The 17,313-nt window shown below is 41.5% G+C and overlaps 1 protein-coding gene across 5 annotated transcripts in view; it reads right to left on the bottom strand.

Annotated features, from left to right (window-relative positions):
* Positions 1–7,781, bottom strand: part of LOC110521733 (receptor-type tyrosine-protein phosphatase F) — a 345,140-nt gene extending 337,359 nt beyond the window's left edge. For all 5 annotated transcript variants that reach the window (XM_036968462.2, XM_090231901.1, XM_036968469.2 and 2 more), the window contains exon 1: positions 7,298–7,781. The gene's annotated coding sequence lies outside the window, so the exon portion shown is untranslated. The remainder of the gene's footprint in view (positions 1–7,297) is intronic.
* Positions 7,782–17,313: the final 9,532 nt, after the last annotated feature.

The raw sequence follows: 17,313 nt of genomic DNA, 5'->3' as shown, positions 1-17,313 counted from the left end.
CTTGCAGCTGTAATTGCTGCAAAAGGGTGCTCTAAAAAGTTTGACTTTGGGGGGGGTTAAGGCAACAAAATAGGAAAAATGCAGAGGGGGTGAATGGTTTCGCAAGCCACTGTATCAGGTATGTCTATATCCTGGGAAATGTTCTTGTTACTTACAACCTCATGCTAATCCCATTAGCCTATGTTCGCTCAACTGTCCTGGGGGTGGACAACAACGACACTGATCCCCATTTCAGGAAACTAGGCATATGTCGTAATTCACAACTTCACAGAAGAGCTATTTTAATGTTTTTTTTTTAATCAAAATGTGTTTTTTGGTCAGAAATGTTTTCTGTAACATTTGAACTTTCATGTGCCTTAATAACCTACGTGTATGCCATCTGTAAATACGAATACAATTGTTAAATTACAAGCCCTGTTGGTTAAGCCACAGAAAAAGTCAGCAACCTTCCCACTAATGAGTGGGCTGGGCATGCAGAGAGAGTAGTTTGGATTGGTTTGCCATATAGATGGTTTCTGTCTATTTGAGCTGGTCAGTCTGTTTTGGTAATCCTGTCAAACTCAGCTGTTTTAAAAATGTATCATGTAGTGGAGCTGCATAAGTGTTATTCTCCACTTTCTGTGTGTTGTTCTCCACTTTCTGGAGGGTTGAGTTTTGAAATCAGTGGAATTAGAGTAAGATTTTTTTATTTTTTTTATTTCACCTTTATTTAACTAGGTAGGCAAGTTGAGAACAATTCTCATTTACAATTGCAACCTGGCCAAGATAAAGCAAAGCAGTTTGACACATACAACAACACAGAGTTACACATGGAGTAAAACAAACATACAGTCAATAATACAGTAGAAAAATAAGTCTATATACAATGTGAGAAAGTGAGGTGAGATAAGGGAGGTAAAGTTTTAAAAAAGGCCATGGTGGAGAAGTAAATACAATATAGCAAGTAAAACACTGGAATGGTTGATTTGCAGTGGAAGAATGTGCAAAGTAGAAATAGAAATGATGGGGTGCATAGGAGCAATATAAATAAATAAATAAATACAGTAGGGAAAGAGGTAGTTGTTTGGGCTAAATTATAGATGGGCTATGTACAGGTGCAGTAATCTGTGAGCTGCTCTGACAGCTGGTGCTTAAAGCTAGTGAGGGAAATAAGTGTTTCCAGTTTCAGAGATTTTTGTAGTTCGTTCCAGTCATTGACAGCAGAGAACTGGAAGAAGAGGCTGCCAAAGGAACAATTGGTTTTGGCGGTGACCCGAGAGATATACCTGCTGGAGCGCGTGCTACAGGTGGGTGCTGCTATGGTGACAAGTGAGCTGAGATAAGGGGGGACTTTACCTAGCAGGGTCTTGTAGATGACCTGGAGCCAGTGGGTTTGGAGACGAGTATGAAGCGATGGCCAGCCAACGAGAGCATACAGGTCGCAGTGGTGGGTAGTATATGGGGCTTTGGTGACAAAACAGATGGCACTGTGATAGACTGCATCCAATTTATTGAGTAGGGTATAGGAGGCTATTTTGTAAATGACATCGCTGAAGTCGAAGATTGGTAGGATGGTCAGTTTTACAAGGGTATGTTTGGCAGCATGAGTGAAGGATGCTTTGTTGCGAAATAGGAAGCCAATTCTAGATTTAATAACTTTGGATTGGAGATATTTGATGTGAGTCTGGAAGGAGAGTTTACAGTCTAGCCAGACACCTAGCTATTTGTAGTTGTCCACATATTCTAAGTCAGAGCCATCCAGAGTAGGTATGTTGATAGCTAAAGAGATGGAGAAAACACCTGGATTACATTTTCAAACTAAGGGCAACTGTGGCATGGCATCCGTGACAAGTCGACACGTCCATCACGCATGATGAAGCTGTTCTAGCTAGCTCCATTTTCAGATATTACACATTTCTAAATTTGACAGAAAGTGGTCTCATTTCAAGCTAAAGTGTACTGTTAGCTAGCTAGCTAACGTTAGCTGGCTGGCTCCCTAGCTAACGTTATGTCTATGAAGATATTATTCATATCCCAGAGACATTTGCTTTGCTAGTTAGAGCCTAATATTAGCTAGCTAACATTGAACATGTTTGGTTAGCTCTCAGCAGATTCATGCACGGTAGAAACGACATGATTTGGAACTATCTAATGTTTGCTGACTGGCTCGTTAGCTAATGTTACGTAGTGTGTAATCTTACACGTTGTTTACCTAGCTAGGTTCATTGTTTATGTAGCTAGCTGTCTTAAGCTAAAGTGTACAACACCCATTGAATATGGCCGGTGTCAGCATACATTGGCAAAAAGCGTTATGAAATTGTTGCCAGCAGAGCTGGTTAGGCTGTTTTATTGTTATCGAGAGGTAAACAAATCATCGGCCAGAGTGTCAACTGTGCACTCTGAACGCTCCGACAGCGAAACGAGATGGGTGGGGCAAAAGCTTAAGAGGGTGTGAACAATGCTGAAGGGGTGTAGACATTCAAAGGCCATTTTCTCAAAAGTTAGTTTACAAGTTTATCAACTTTCAAAGCAGAATTACTTTTCCATTGTTCCTCATATTTAGTGTATGATATACTATTTTGTAGTCTCTACTTTTATCCAATGTAAAAAACACAATTTCAAATGTTGCTACATAAGACCAAATCCAGGTGCTGAGTCACAAATACTGTACAATCCAGGTGTTCAAAGCTCTTAGATGGATGGAATGGAATATATTAAATTATATCAAACACATAACCACCCCCGCACCAAAATAAATGGTTTGATACCATTCCATTCACTCAATTCCACTGATGTAAATTAGATATTTCTGTATTTCATTTTCAATAAGATTGCAAAAATGTAAAATATGTTCCCACTTTGTCACTATGGGGTATTTTGTGTAGATGGGTGATATAAAAATGTAATTCATTTTTTAATTCAGGCTGTAACACAACTAAATGTGGAATAAGTTAAGGTGTATGAATACTTCCTGAAGGCACTGCATATCAACATGATTCTGCTTTGCTTCAATGTAACTAGCTAGCTATGAATAATAGTCAAATGTAACCTAATAAGCCTTAATGCATTGCCCAAATGTATAGTTTGATAAACTGTGAGAAAAGGCAGAGAAGGTTTTCACGACACGTGTCAGACATTTCTCATACAAGAATCATTGATGAATCACACAAATGCAGTGGTTCTTCCTTTAAACGTTGTGGGGTACTGCAACACAGCTTGCGGGGTGCCGCAGAATTCTATGGCACGTTTTTTAAGTGTCAGCCATTGTTTCCAGAATGACACAATTTACCACAATCTGCCACCATCTACCACAAATGGTCGCAGCATAAACTCAAAACTTTTAAAGGAAGAACCACTGTGCGTACTGTACATTAATGATGAAACATACTTAAAGAACCCATCCCCCATACAGTACCTCAATTTTATTGTTACATTGTACTAACTGCCAGGCTTGTGAAGTGAACATATAACATGGAGTATGGCTGTTTCCTCTTAGGACACAGCCAGCTCTCTCTGCATTCACATGGCGTGTCTGGACAGGAATCCTCAGCCTGTCTGTTGCTCTCTGGATGGAGCCTATAATTTGTCCCAAATGGCCCCCTACTCTCTTTTTAGTGCACTACTTTTGACCAAGGCCCATAGGGCTCTGGTCAAAAGTAGTGTACTATAAAGGGAATGGGGTGTCATTTGGGGGGGGGACCACCCCCAGGTTGGGCCTTCACCATCACATCTCCTTATACCATTTCAAAGACACTTCATGGTTTCCCCTGTTGCTGAGCTACCTGAGGTGGCCAATAGACGGGAAGAGAAAATGAAGAAGAAGGGAGACTTGGAGAGGCTTCCCAGTACACTGACACAAACCTCCATATCAATAACAGTGTCAAGACATGGGAGAGAGAAAATATTTTTTTAGGAAAATTAGTTGAGAAAGTTTAGAGAGCCTCGACCACAAAAGAGCCCCTGCTCATACAGGCACTCTATAGCCTCACGTGTTCATTGCCTTATAGGCTACTTTGTGGTTCAGAATGGGGATGAACACTGGTTTATAAAAAACTTTGACAAGCATGAGCCAGATCAAGCCTAATTGGTGTGTCCAACTGCCAGATGGGCGGCTCCCATTTCAGACAAGACAAGCAATAGATGCACTTTTTGAAAATGGCATTCCCGGCGTAGTGCACTATTTATGAAGCACTACACAATTTTTGTGTTGGATGTTATTTGGGACTCCAAATAACAAAACTCCAAATCCATAGACAGTCACTATCATAAATAGCGAAGGCTTGATAATCAAATGGTGATTAAATTCCATCTATTTTGAAATCTTCTTCAAAAGCTTATGGTTGGAGGGAGAGGCCTTTGAATCCCCACTTCAAAGAGCAGAGACATAAACAGAAAGACTGCCTTCATAAGAAAACCAAATTACTAGTTTTACAGAGAAACATTGGTTTGATCCACATCAAACTATTGTAAACCGTTACACTTAAACCTCAGGCTACAACCTGTGTCTGTGCGTGCATGTACCTTCTTGCTTGGATGTCTTTGTGTGCGTGTATATTCTTTGTGTGTAAGTCATGAGTGTCTTTCCATAAATGTGTCTCTCTCTACGTGACATATAGGATAATATAACACATTAGATCTGGTAAAAGATAATACAAATAAAAAAAACTGTTTCTTTGTATTTTTCTTGTACCATCATCTTTGAAATGCAAGAGAAAGGCCATAATGTATTATTCCAGGCCAGGTGAAATGTATATATTGGCCACTAGATGGCAGCCGTGTATGGGTAAAGTTTTAGTCTGATCCAATGAACCATTACATTTCTGTTAGAATTTTTGTATCAAGGCAGCCCAAATGTGCCTAATTGTTTTTTTATAACTTGTTCAAAATTGTTAAAAATTGTGCACTCCTCAAACAATAGCATGGCATTATTTCACTGTAATAGCTACTGTAAATTGGACAGTGCAGTTAGATTAACAAGAATTTAAGCTTTCTGACAATATCAGATATGTCTATGTCCTGGGAAATATTCTTGTTACTTACAACCTCATGCTAATCGCTTTAGCCTATGTTAGCTCAACCGTCCCGCAGGTGACCCACCAATCCTGAAGAAAGGAAAGGGTTAGGCACTAGGGTTAGCATGAGGTTAAAATTATTGTTCAGGTTAGTGTTAAAAATCAGATTTAATGACCACTGTGCAGAGCTGCATTCAGAACCAAGATTCATGATGAAAAAATGCTAACCTGCAGACCAGAACACAAACATAGCCTCCACAAATGTGAAATGTGTTGTTTTACAGGGATTAGCTACATTAGTGGAGGAATCTGCAATGCAATTAACCTGCCGTGAGCACAGCAAAGCCTGCTCTCAGATTCCTGCTGTATGGCATCGGGCTGGGGGCCAGGGTTGACGAAACAGGCAGACGGGGGGCTCAGGGGCTGAACAGGGTATGGTAGTAGGTGCCAGGCGCACCAATTTGTGTCCAGAACTGCTCACTACTGGAATTTGTTCCCTGCCTGTATGGACCCGTAGAGATTTTTCCTCTGTTAGCTAGGGGTCACCTGCACACACACACAGACTGTGTCATTTTGAATAGGAGCTAGCTGGCTGTGAAGTGGCCCCAGAGTGAGGTATAGCAACATATAGGCCACCAAGAGGTAAATGGTGACTTCTCTAAATAAAAGACTAACAGACTGTAGAGATGGATTGTTGAATCAGCCTGCTTACAATATCCTGCATCCTATTCCATATGGGCCCTTGTCAAAAGATGGTCACTACATAGGGAATAGTGTGCCATTTGGGACACAACCGTATGCCTAGCTGCTGAAATGCAATCTCTCCCTTGAGAAGCTCTCAGTTTTCTGGTGAACAAAGTAAGAGACAGCTTGTTCAGGGAAACTACCTTTTCACCCAAATACATGTCTATCTGATGGAGTGCATTATCAATGAAAGAAGAACGGGTTCACCAGTTCATAGAAACTGGCCTATTTTCTTTATCATTTGACTACTTACTCTACCTTTAAAAAGTTTGGGGTCACTTAGAAATGTCCTTGTTTTGAAAGAAAAGCTCATTTTTTTGTGCATTAAAATAACATCAAATTGATCAGAAATACAGTGAAGACATTGTTAATGTTGTAAATGACTATTGCAGATGGAAACTGCAGATTTTTTATGGAATATCTACATAGGCGTACGGAGGCCCATTATCAGCAACCATCACATCTGTGTTCCAATGGCACGTTGTGTTAGCTAATCTAAGTTCATCATTTAAAAAGGCTCATTAGAAAACCCTTTTACAATTATGTTAGCACATCTTAAAACTGTTGTGCTGATTTAAAGAAGATTAAGATGGGCAGAAAAACACAGACAATGGACAGAGGAACTCTGCCTAGAAGGCCAACATCCCAGAGTTAACTCCTTACTGGTAACGTTGAGACTGGTGTTTTGCGGGTACTATTTAATGAAGCTGCCAGTTGAGGACTTGTGAGGCATCTGTTTCTCAAACTAGACACTCTAATGTACTTGTCCTCTTGCTAGCTCCTATTTCTAAGTGACCCCAAACTTCTGAACGGTAGTGTATATCCCTTTTGAAAACAAATTAATGTTCTCATTGAGGCCACTATCTTTCATGCGGAACATTCACAAAAAACAATGCTTTCATTCCTTATCTTCAGAAGAATATATTTAGATTTTCCCAAGCAGGCAGGCACAATAAAAAGTTGAATTACAGTTCCTTTATTTAACCTCTTGAATCTTTATCTACTGCATTAATGCCAAGTTGCGAAACAAGTATAGCTTTCTAAAACTGAGGTTGTTATTTAAAAAAACTACAGGGATAGTATAGATACTGGTTTTGGGTGAAGTATGCTAATATTACCGTGGGAGATGGGGACTTGTGGAGAACACACACAGGCCCCTTGAATCTACATGCTCACACACAAACTCTCAACTTGGCAACTTAGTCTCACCTTAGTACAGGTATCTCAGGGCAAAGATTGGCCAGAGGACAACTATTAGAGGCGCTAGTCTTTAGTCGACGCTCTGTGACTGCTTTGTGTGTATGTATGTGTGTTTACTTTGACCAAGTGGGGTTACTTTGTTAACAGACAGAAACAGTTGAAGTCAGAATTTGCAATTCTAACAAGACCAGACAGACAGATCTGGCTCTAGATAAAATAACAAAACTGAGAATCGCTTTAATCACCAAAATATAAATTCATCCAATACCAACTTTCCTTTAAATTCTTTGCACTTGACCACTTCTGCTATATAATACATTTTCAGAACAACAAAACAAAATGCAGTAAAGAGCCACACTTACCCATTTCAATGTCCAAATGAAAAATACACAATAAAGGAAACTCCTCAGGAAATAAAACTTGTCTTTGAAACTGCTGTCATTCCTCAAAAATACATACAAGATTCTACTCAATATCCTTTAGTCCTTTAGCACAAAACCTCAGTCAGTCTGCAGTCAGAGAGAGAGAGAGACCAGGGTGGTGGGGACTAGCCACTACAGGTGGAGGGAAAGAAACTGGGAAAGAAGGAAGGTTGCAGCATTTCAGGTTGGCTGCTAAGTAGTCTAACTCTGGTTGTGTCTTTACTCCTTTGCCTCGAGCTGCCTGGCCCTCTCCTTACTATGCTGTGTGAAATGGCCACCGTCTGTAAAGATTCCACTGAATCCTACCAATGGTGTGGGGAGCCTTGCTGGGGTCACTGGAGCTCAATCTCTCCTGGGACACTCTCCAATGAATACCCACAAAGTTCTGAACAGGCCAGCAAAGCCACTGCCCATGCTACACTGTGATGTCACAGGTGTTGAGTTTCAAGCCAGGGTTTTGGGGGAGGTGTTTTCAGGGGTCTGAGCCAATGGGAGGGTTTGTTGCAGGTTTGATTTTACACAGGTACAACCAGACTCCTCCAACTCTCTCCCACCTAACCTACCACTGATTGGCTGAGAAGAAAAGAGAAGACAGAGAGACAGAGGGGTTGGGTTGGATTGGGGTTTAGCAAAGCATGTCTTGAGTATGTAGAAGTCGTTATTTGCCTGAAAACATGCAGACTGACTCTCTCTAACCAGCTGGAACGCTAATCCTGTTTGTGAGGTGAAGGAGTTTAAAAAGAACACTCATTGATTTTCAGTTTAAACTCAACCTGTCTGAAAAAATAGAATAGAGCTACAGTAAAGACCATTCAAATAATGGTACAGACACAGAGAAATCTGACTACGGTAGGTAGTTAGCACAGCAGGAGGCCATTCCCTCTTGCTAGAACAAAATACTTCCCTACAGTGTACCAACCTGGTACAGACAAATCTTCCGTGTCTACTTGTAGAATCGCAATGCTCTTCAGTGGTTGAGGTCTTGACTTTGAGCCAATCAGAGAGCACGAACCTCCATGTGGGGGAGCCTACAGAATTGACAAGAAAAATGGAAAAAGAGGTTCCTTTTCCTGGTGTACTCCACCCCCTACTATTAGAATAAAACTCTTGACTGACTCATGATGGATCTCCTCTCACTCTTTCCTTTCCACCTTGCTCCGAGGGATGGATGACTGAGATATCCGGCTGGAGCAAATACATTAATTTAAATTTTTATTAAATTAAAGATGCCAATAAAGCAAACTGTTGGGGCATTTCGATTTTTATACTCCAGTTGAAAGTACAAAAAAGAAATAGCAATGTGACTTGTATTAAACACTATTACAATGTTTAACATTGTGTTAACACCATTTCACAATAATGTTTTCTGAACCAAAAATAATAATCTTAGCCATTAACTATTAATCATTCTATAGTTCAGATTAAATCATTTGGTGTCATAAACCAATAACAAAGAATGCAGAGAACAAGGTAATGCAATTGTACCAGTGTATTTTGATTTCCATTATGGAGACTCCTATTGGATAAATGTGGCAAGACCACTTGTTGCAACCAACAAATGTTGAGCTAGTTTTAAGGACTTGTGGGTGAGTTTTGAGTGGTAATTTAACTGGAAAATGTAGCTAGACCTGCCAACCATGTGCAGAATAGAGCTTTCTTTTCTAGAACAAGTCTTTACATCTAGCTAAGGCGTTTTGTGCTTGAATAAGTGTTTGTTTTGTTAGGTTCCGTTTGATAATGAACACCTGCTCATAAGTTAGCTAGCTACTGTAGGCAGTCACATACACTATATACAAAAGTATGTGGAAACCCATTCAAATAAGTGGACTTGGCTATTTCTGCCACACCCGTTGCTGACAGGTGTATACACTCGAGCACACAGCCATGCAATCTCCATAGGAAAAATTGGCAATAGAATGGCCTTACTGAAAGCTCAGTGACTTTCAACATGGCACTGTCATAGGATGCCACCTTTCCAACAAGTTCATCAAATTTCTGCCCTGCTAGAACTGCCCCGGTCAACTGTAAGTGCTGTTTTTGTGAAGTGGAAACATCTAGCAGCAACAACGGCTCAGTGATGAAGTGGTAGGCGACACAAGCTCAATGAATGTGACCGCCTAGTGCTAAAGCACGTAAAAATGGTCTTTCTTTGGTTGCAACACTCAATACTGAGTTCAAAACTGCCTCTGGAAGCAAGGCAGCACAGGCTGTTTGCCAGGAGCTTCATGAAATGGGTTTCCATGACCGAGAAGCCACACACAAGATTAAAATTATCAATGTGCAATGCCAAGCGTCGGCTGGAGTGGTGTAAACTCACCTCCATTTGACTCTGGAGCAGTGGGAACACATTCTCTGGAGTGATGAATCACGCTTAATCATCTGGCAGCTCGACGGACACTACCTGACGATATGCATAGTGCCAACTGTCAAGTTTGGTGGAGGAGGAATAATGGTCTGTGGCTGTTTTTCATGGTTTGGGCTAAGCCCCTTAGTTCTAGTGAAAGGAAATCTTAACGATACAGCATACAGTGACATTTCAGACAATTCTGTGAATCCAACTTTGAGCAAACAGTTTGGGGAAGGCCCTTTCCTGCATGACAATGCCCCTGTGCACAAAGCGAGGTCCATACAGAAATGGTTTGTCGAGATTGGTGTGGAAGAACTTGACTGGCCTACATAGAGCCCTGACCTCAAACCCATCGAACACCTTTGGGATGAATTGGAACACCGACTGCGAGCCAGGCCTAACTGCCCAACATCAGTGCCCGACCTCACTAATGCTCTTGTGGAAATCCTTTCCAGAAGAGTGGAGGCTGTTATAGCAGCGAAGGGGAGATGAACTTCATACCAATGCCCATGATTTTGGAACGAGATGTTTAACAAGCAGGTGTCCACATACTTTTGGTCATGTAGTGTACACTTCATATGAAAAGAATGGGGTGGTAAATGCAGCACAATACAGAGAACACTAAATGCTTTACCAAGCTAGCTATCTAGCAAGATGATGAAGAAATAATGCAATTCACTCTCCATTATCCCATATTGCCAGTGCCAGTTTGCTTGCAAGCTAATGTTAGCAAAATGGTAAGCATTGTTGATTAGCATAACAGAGCTTGCTAGCTACTTGACAGCTAACTGGCAGCTGGTTCGTTTAAAAAATGGATCCATTGTGATTTAATTACGCTAGTTATCTAGTTGTGGCCATCTGGTTAGTATCAACAAGGGATTACTTCAAATTCTGGCTAACTAGCAACAACATTACCGTCATCTTGCTAGTTAGCTTACATTAGCTACAGCAGGCACAAGCCGAACAAGCTACTCCCACCTGGTGGCCTGTAGGATTTAAACAAACTAAATCGGCGATAGAACAGTTTTACGAGAACAACAAAAAATTAGCACCTCTGCCACAGTGTCTGTCGGTAGTTAAGTACCTATCGGCAGTTAGATTTATTGGTAAGTCTGACCCTTAACCGGTTCTTCAGAGGGAACAATCTAATGCCCCTTAAATGGCAAGTCACCAAGAAGAAAGCATGAAACAAAATGTATATGAAAAATAATGAAAAAGTGAGTTAATGCTGCAAACTTTTATCCAAAGCGTATTGTCTTGAGTTGAAGGAGCTAGTGAGAATGTTTTCTTGAGCATGGTACTGATTGCTTATGACTGAGCGGTGCTTCAACTAAACACAGAATCAACCTCTCTGGCTGTCCACTTACAACCTGTTACAGCAGCCTGTAGAGTCCACGTATGTGTCTCAGTCAAGCCAAACTAAACAGAATGCATTCATTTGTTTACTTGAAATTGGTAGTGATTACTTATAAATAGTGCCTCAACTGAGCACAGAAAAAAATGTTTAGACTGCACTGTAAAACATTCCCTTAAAATTGTACTTTAACTTACTGGCAGCAATTGGTCAGTAAGTTACTGTAATTTATGTTACAGTACAGCTACTGTAATCCATTTATGGTACCAACATTTTACCAAGCCAGTTACTGTAATCTAATTACAGTACCAAATATAATTACATCATATTACTGTAATTACCCAGTGACATATTACCCAGTGTTCTTTGCAAGTTTAAATTTTTACATGAACATTTTGGTCATTTAGCAGCGGCTCTTGTCCGATGCTCTTGTCCTGGAAGGAGTCCATCCAAATCATCTTGGTTCCTGGACCCTGTCCATGCATTTCAAGGCTGCATTGAGACAATGACTTATCAGTGACCCAAGCCCTGATCAAATAATCCCTGCCATTGTGTCGCTGAATTGTCGTATTGCTGCTGCAAATGTACATTGTCCCAGGGGTGTTGGCAGTCATAATATAAGTAACCTAATTTATGTCCCTCTAACTCCCCTAAATACCTCTGTCAATCCTACAGCTATTGTCAGCAGTAATTATACGCTTTTGAACCTGAGTTATGCTGTTAGCACTGAGAAGATTTGCCCTAGTAGGAAGCCCACTGTGTGCAGTTCACCCTGCACTATCAGTTTGAACATAAATATCACTGTCATGTCTACCTGTGAGAGAATGTAGTGATCATAATAAAGTAGCCATATCTAGGAAAACCAAAGTTCCAAAGGATGGGCCTAATATAGTGTATAAGAGGTCATACAAGAGGTTTTGTAGTAATTCCTATGGTAAAGGGGAATTTAGGAATAAGTCTGGCTGCACAGCATTGTAAATTGAGAAATCAGGTGACTAAACTGAACAAAAGGTTTGGAGCACTTTAAATGACATTTTGGACAAAAAGGCAAACTCAGCTCCATCGTTCATTAAATCAGATGGCTCATTCATCCCAAAACCCACTGATATTGCCAACTACTTTAACAATTTTTTCATTGAGAAGACTAGCAAACACATCCATGAGTATCAGACAAAATTATGAAATGTTTTTGTAATTTTGATTACCGTAAAGTGAGTGTGGAATAGGGCTGGACGATATGGCCTAAAAATCACATCTCGATTTCTTTCACATTTATGGGCGATTCACAATATATATATATATATATATATATATATATATATATATATATATATATATATATATATATATATATATATATTTCTCAAAATAAGATGTTGAAAAATTTTGGTTACAATGCATTTCAAACAGTCAGCAATAATATAATGAATTCTGGGTGTGTGAAATTAGGCTAAATATAAGCCCCAATAATAATTTAAATATTTTGTCAAAATAGTTTAACCTGCTTTTTCGCAATAATCACAGATCTGGCTTTCACGTCTGAATGTGAAAAGGGCCTTTTTGTTACAAATTTGAACAGAACCATGCATAAAGCACATTCACTAATAATAACTTATTGTAGCAGGCATTATAGACAATTATCACAGGTGTCACGCCCTGACCTTAGTATTCTTTGTTTTCTTTATTATTTTGGTTAGGTCAGGGTGTGACATGGGTGATATGTGTGTTTTTGTCTCATGCTAGGGTGTTTGTACTGTCTAGGGTTTTTTGTAGATTTATGGGGTTGTTTTCATCTAGGTGTTTATGTTGGTCTATGGTTGCCTAGATTGGTTCTCAATTAGAGGCACGTGTTTATCGTTGTCTCTGATTGGGAACCATATTTAGGCAGCCATCCTCTTTGTGTATTTTGTGGGTTATTGTCTATGTTATGTTGCACGTTAGCACATTGTTTATATAGTGGTCACGTTTGTCTTAATCGTTTTGTTGGTTTTTGTTTAAGTGTTCTTCATTAAATAAAGAAGAATGTATTCTAACCACACTGCGCTTTGGTCTACTCCATACGACGATCGTGACAGAATAACCCACCAACCAAGGACCAAGCAGTGTGGTAACGGACAGCAGCAGTAATCGCAGGACTTCCGGACGTGGGAGGAGATTTTAAACGGGAGAGGACCCTGGGCACAGCCAGGGGAATATCGTCGTCCCAAGGCAGAGCTGGAGGCAGCGAAGGCAGAGAGGCGCAGGTATGAGGAGGCAGCACGGCGGCGTGGTTGGAAGCCCGAGAGTCAGCCCCAAAAATGTATTGGGAGGTGGCACACAGGGAGTGTGGCGAAGCCAGGTATGAGATCTGCGCCAACTTCCTGTGTTTACCGGAGAGCGAGAGGGACCGGGCAGGCACCGTGTTATGCTGTGGTGCGCACGGTGTCCCCGGTGCGGATGCATAGCCCGGTGCGGTACATTCCAGCTCCTCGTATCGGCCGTGCTAGAGTGGGCATCGAGCCAGGTGCCATGAAGCCAGCTCTACGCATCTGGTCTCCAGTGCGTCTCCTCGGGCTGGCATACATGGCACAAGCCTTACGCATGGTGTCCCCGGTTCGCCAGCAGAATAGGCCGCACTGGTCGGGCTACGGGGAGTATTCAACCAGGTAAGGTTGGGCAGGCTCGGTGCTCCAGATCTCCAGTGCGCCTTCTCTGTCCGGTCTATCCGGTGCCATCTCCACGCACCAGCCCTCCGGTGGCAGCCCCTGCACCGGGCTTCCTGTGCGTCGCCAGAGCCCAGTTCTCCCTGTTCCTCCTCCCCGCACTCGCACTGAGGTGTGTGTCCTCGGCCCAGTACCACCAGTGCCGGCACCACGCACCAGGCCTACAGTGCGCCTCGTCTGTCCTGAGCTGCCAGAGTCTCCCGTCTGTCCGGAGCTGCCCCTCAGCCCAGTGGGGCCCTTTAGTAGGGCTGCCGTTCCTAGGAGGCCACAAAAGCGGAAAAAGACTATGGTGGAGTGGGGTCCACGTCCAGCACCCGAGCCGCCGCAGTGAAAGAGGCCCACCTGGACCCTCCCCTTTAGATTAGGTTTTTGAGTCCGCACCTTTGTGGGGGGGTATTGTCACGCCCTGACCATAGTATTCTTTGTTTTCTTTATTATTTTGGTTAGGTCAGGGTGTGACATGGGTGATATGTGTGTTTTTGTCTCATGCTAGGGTATTTGGACTGTCTAGGTTTTTTTGTAGATTTATGGGGTTGGTTTCATCTAGGTGTTTATGTTGGTCTATGGTTGCCTAGATTGGTTCTCAATTAGAGGCAGGTGTTTATCGTTGTCTCTGATTGGAAACCATATTTAGGCAGCCATCTTCTTTGTGTATTTCGTGGGTTATTGTCTATGTTATGTTGCACGTTAGCACATTGTTTATATAGCGGCCACGGTCGTCTTAATCGTTTTGTTGTTTTTTGTTCTTCGTGTTCTTCATTAAATAAAGATGAATGTATTCACACCACGCTGCGCTTTGGTCCCCTCCATACGACGATCGTGACAACAGGTCTCATAAACAATCTCTCAAGCAAAAGCCCACATGCTAATAAGTAGCCAGCTGATCTTTATTTCAATTGGATCTATTTGCTACTGAACAAGGCAGAACAGATGTATTGTTATGAACACACGCTTCTTTCTGTCTCCAACTGTTTGAACAGCATGATAGCCTGTCCACTTTGTTCAGATGTTGAAATCAAGTGGCCTACCTTATTTCTCAGAATGAGAACGAGTTGGCAGTTTCCTCAAATAATTGTGTTATATGCCTGTTGCACATTTATAAAACACAGACTATACAGCTAGTGTAACAGTCTTTGGCTAAAATGCTTCAAGCACTTCCTCCTACCGCAAAACTGAGCAGTGTGTAGTGTCTGCTCTGCGCGCAATTTGAATAGTTGAGAAATAAAAAAAAGTAGCGTTCAAGAGGTTAACTTCTCCTCTTACAGCAAAATAATGTCTCAATGTGTTTCGGTGTTCACATGACCGATTCTGTTGGACGAATCCTCAAATGCAAATAGTGAGTTGAAACGGCTTGTCAGAGAGGAGGAAGTGATCTCTCAATTTAGCTAGTGTGCGTGGCAGGAGAGGTACTTGATCTGCGTGTGTGTAAACAGGGTGGGAAGAGGTGAAGCGATAGTATTCACTCTCGCCAAAATGTGTCCAAAATAATCCCAATGCGTATCTATGGGCATATTTTAGACCTAACCCAGCTAGGATTGAGGAATCGGCCAAGATGCGAACTGATTGAATCAGCCAGGAATCGACTCAAAATTAATGACTGCCCAGAATCGGCCCAAGTACATCGGCCCATTTCTGTCTACCGGGATTCAGCCAACTTTTTACCAGAATCCCCCCAGATACGGTCCGATGCAAATTTAAATAAAAGTATACCAAACTACCCAATTTAGTAATTTTTACTATTATACATTTTATAAATACAAATTATACCTATCCACAAAAACAAAACATGTACAAGGCCCACCACAGCGCGATGACATCCCGGCCCGCCAAACCCTCCTCTAACTCGAACTATGCTGGGCCAAATGTGCGTCAACTCATGGGTCTCCCGGCCACGGACGGCACGGGTCTCAAACCAGAATCTGTCGCAAGGCAGTTTGCACTGCGATCCAGTGTCTTAGACCGCTGCCCCACTCGGGAGGCGCAGCTTATCAATTGCCTTGCACAAAGTATCAAAATACTAGAGTACTACACAGGATTCTTAAAGAATTTAATTTAAATGTTAATTGTATTTTTTTATCACGGAAACATTGAGAAAATATTGAGAAAATAAATAATGAAATGTTAATTATATAAAGCAGCCCATGTAATAATCTGCTAGAGAGTAGCCCCAATGGGCCCGAGCCCCAAGTAATACATTTGGGCCAGATAACTATCCCTGGAATCACACCGAGCCACATGTAATACAGTGCCTTGCAAAAGTATTTACCCCCTTGGTGTTTTTCCTGTTTTTTTCATTACAACCTGTAATTTAAATTGATTTTTATTTAAATTTCATGTAATAGACATACACAAAACATTCCAAATAGCTGAAGGGAAATGAAAAAGGTAATTGTTTAAAACAATTCAAAAAAATTAATAACGGGAAAGGTGTCACACCCTGACCATAGTTTGCTTTGTATGTTTCTATGTTTTGTTTGGTCAGGGTGTGATCTGAGTGGGCAGTCTATGTTGAATGTCTAGTTTGTCTGTTTCTGTGTTTGGGCCTGATATGGTTCTCAATCAGAGGCAGGTGTTAGTCATTTGTCTCTGATTGGGAACCAATATTTAGGTAGCCTGTGTTGTGTTGGGTTTTGTGGGTAGTTGTTTCCTGTCTTTGTGTTTGTTGCACCAGATAGGGCTGTTTCGGTTTTTACACATTTTGTATTATGTTCATGTTTAGTTTTCTCATTAAAAAACATGAACTTCAACCACATTGCATTTTGGTCCGCCTCTCCTTCCAAGGAGGAAAACCGTTACAAAAGTGGTGCATGCATATGTATTCACCCCATTTTCTATGAAGCCCCTAAATAAGATCTTGTGCAACCAATTACCTTCAGAAGTCACATAATTAGTTAAATAAAGTCCACCTGTGTGCAATAAGTGTCACATGATCTATCATAAGATCTCAGTATATACCTGTTCTGAAAGGCCCCTGAGTCTGCAACACCACTAAGCAAGGAGCACCACCAAGCAAGCGGCACTATGAAGACCAAGGAGCTCTCCAAACAGGTCAAGGACAAAGTTGTGGAGAAGTACAGATCAAGGTTGGGTTATAAAAAATATCAGAAACTTTGAACGTCCCACGGAGCACCGTGAAATACATTATCAACAAATGGAAAGAATATGGCACCACCCTAGCAAGAGAGGGCTGCCCACCAAAACTAACGGACCACGCAAGAGGGGCATTAATCAGAGAGGCATCAAAGAGACCAAAGATAACACTGAAGGAGCTGCAAAGATCCACAGCGGAGATTGGAGTTTCTGTCCATAGGACCACTTTAAGTTGTACCCTCCACAGAGCTGGGCTTTACGGAAGAGTGGCCAGAAAAAAACCATTGCTTAAAGAAGAAAATAAGCAAACACGTTTGGTGTTGTGGGAGGCATGTGGGAGACTACCCAAACATATGGAAGAAGATATTCTGCCCCGATGAGACAAAAATGTAGCTATTTGGCCATCAAGGAAAATCCTATGTCTGGTGCAAACCCAACACCTCTCATCACCCTGAGAACAACA

This window comes from Oncorhynchus mykiss, chromosome 4 (assembly GCF_057628025.1).
Source record: "Oncorhynchus mykiss isolate SJ-2025 chromosome 4, ASM5762802v1, whole genome shotgun sequence".
Taxonomy (NCBI): domain Eukaryota; kingdom Metazoa; phylum Chordata; class Actinopteri; order Salmoniformes; family Salmonidae; genus Oncorhynchus; species Oncorhynchus mykiss.
This window is presented reverse-complemented; position numbering and strand designations above follow the sequence as displayed.